Genomic DNA, 1,453 nt, shown 5'->3' on the forward strand with positions numbered 1-1,453 from the left:
ACCGTGCCAGTCCAGGGGAAAAACACGTTAATAAAGCGTTGTCCGTGCATAGAAAGAGCTATCACCTAGAGCAGAACTCCTTGCAGGAATGATGAATGACCGCCCCGTACCTCAGAACGCGTTGCGGAGATGAAACAACAGCCCAAATTCACGAGCCGCCGCATGCGGTTTCAAAATGTGCTGGCAAGCAGGACTTTCGATGTCACGAAAAAGTTGTGCAGCTTGTGCCGAGCTAGCTGTAGTATGCGATGAGAACCTTACCAGTTGGAGTTATCAACCGAGATAGAATGCGGCCTACCATGGGAGAGATATAGTAGCAGTTCGCGATCTCAGGTACGCGTTTAAGGCCTAATCAGACTCTTGGCCGCGGGATGGTTGACGACGGTACGTCCGAGAAGGGATTCAGATGTCCCTCTACAAGTATCACAGGAATACTCAATCACTACATAAGTGATGTGCACCGCTAGTCTAATGGTTAGGATATCTGCCTTCCAAGCAGATGGTCCGGGTTCGATTCCCGGGCGGTGCAGTTCGTATCAACGAGAGAAGAGTCTCTATTCTATCGTGGAAGAGTTATGCTCCGCACGTCAAGGCGATACAGGAGTTTGTACGCATGAGCAGCTTGGCGCAGTGGATAGCGTGTTGGGCTCATAACCAAATGGTCCCTTGATCGAAACAAGGAGCTGCTATTCATCACAATACACTCGAGATGGTTATTAAACTGAGAGGTGCAGCTTATCGACTGCATAGATCAGTCTTACCGAAAAATTTCCACTAAACAGAGTCGGTGTTTTCGTACCATTCCATGCGGTTGGCCCAACCGTGGCAGTTCAGGGGAAAAACAACGTTAATAAAGCGTTGTCCGTGCATAGAAAAGAGCTATTCACCTAGAGCAGAACTCCTTGCAGGAATGATGAATGACCGCCCGGTACCGCAGAACGCGTTGCGGAGATGAAACAACCGCCCAAATTCACGAGCCGCCGCATGCGGTTTCAAAATGTGCTTGCAAGCAGGAACTTCAATGTCACGAAAAAGTTGTGCAGCTTGTGCCGAGCTAGCTGTAGTATGCGATGAGAACTTCAGCAGTTAGAGTTATCAACCGAGATGGAATGCGGCCTACCATGGGAGAGATATAGTAGCAGTTAGCGATCTCAGGTACGCGTTTAAGGCCTAATCAGACTCTTGGCCGCGGGATGGTTGACGACGGTACGTCCGAGAAGGGATTCTGATGTCCCTCTACAAGTATCACAGGAATACTCAATCCCTACATAAGTGATATGCACCGCTAGTCTAATGGTTAGGATATCTGCCTTCCAAGCAGATGGTCCGGGTTCGATTCCCGGGCGGTGCAGTTCGTATCAACGAGAGAAGGGTCTCTAGGCTATCGTAGAATAGTTATGCTCAGCACGTCAGGGCGATACAGGAGTTTCTACGTATGAGCAGCTTGGCGCAG

General features: G+C 49.6%; 3 non-coding genes across 3 annotated transcripts; all 3 read left to right on the forward strand.

Moving 5' to 3' along the window:
- Nucleotides 1-457: 457 nt before the first annotated feature.
- Pmar_PMAR009377 lies at nucleotides 458-529 on the forward strand. Its single transcript has one exon. It is a non-coding gene; the product is annotated as a tRNA-Gly (tRNA).
- An 87-nt stretch (nucleotides 530-616) lies between these two features.
- On the forward strand, nucleotides 617-689 carry Pmar_PMAR009378. Its single transcript has one exon. It is a non-coding gene; the product is annotated as a tRNA-Met (tRNA).
- Nucleotides 690-1,279: 590 nt separating this feature from the next.
- Nucleotides 1,280-1,351, forward strand: Pmar_PMAR009379. Its single transcript has one exon. It is a non-coding gene; the product is annotated as a tRNA-Gly (tRNA).
- Nucleotides 1,352-1,453: the final 102 nt, after the last annotated feature.

The sequence above is a fragment of the Perkinsus marinus genome, assembly GCF_000006405.1.
Source record: "Perkinsus marinus ATCC 50983 genomic scaffold scf_1104296943672, whole genome shotgun sequence".
Taxonomy (NCBI): Eukaryota; Perkinsozoa; order Perkinsida; family Perkinsidae; genus Perkinsus; species Perkinsus marinus.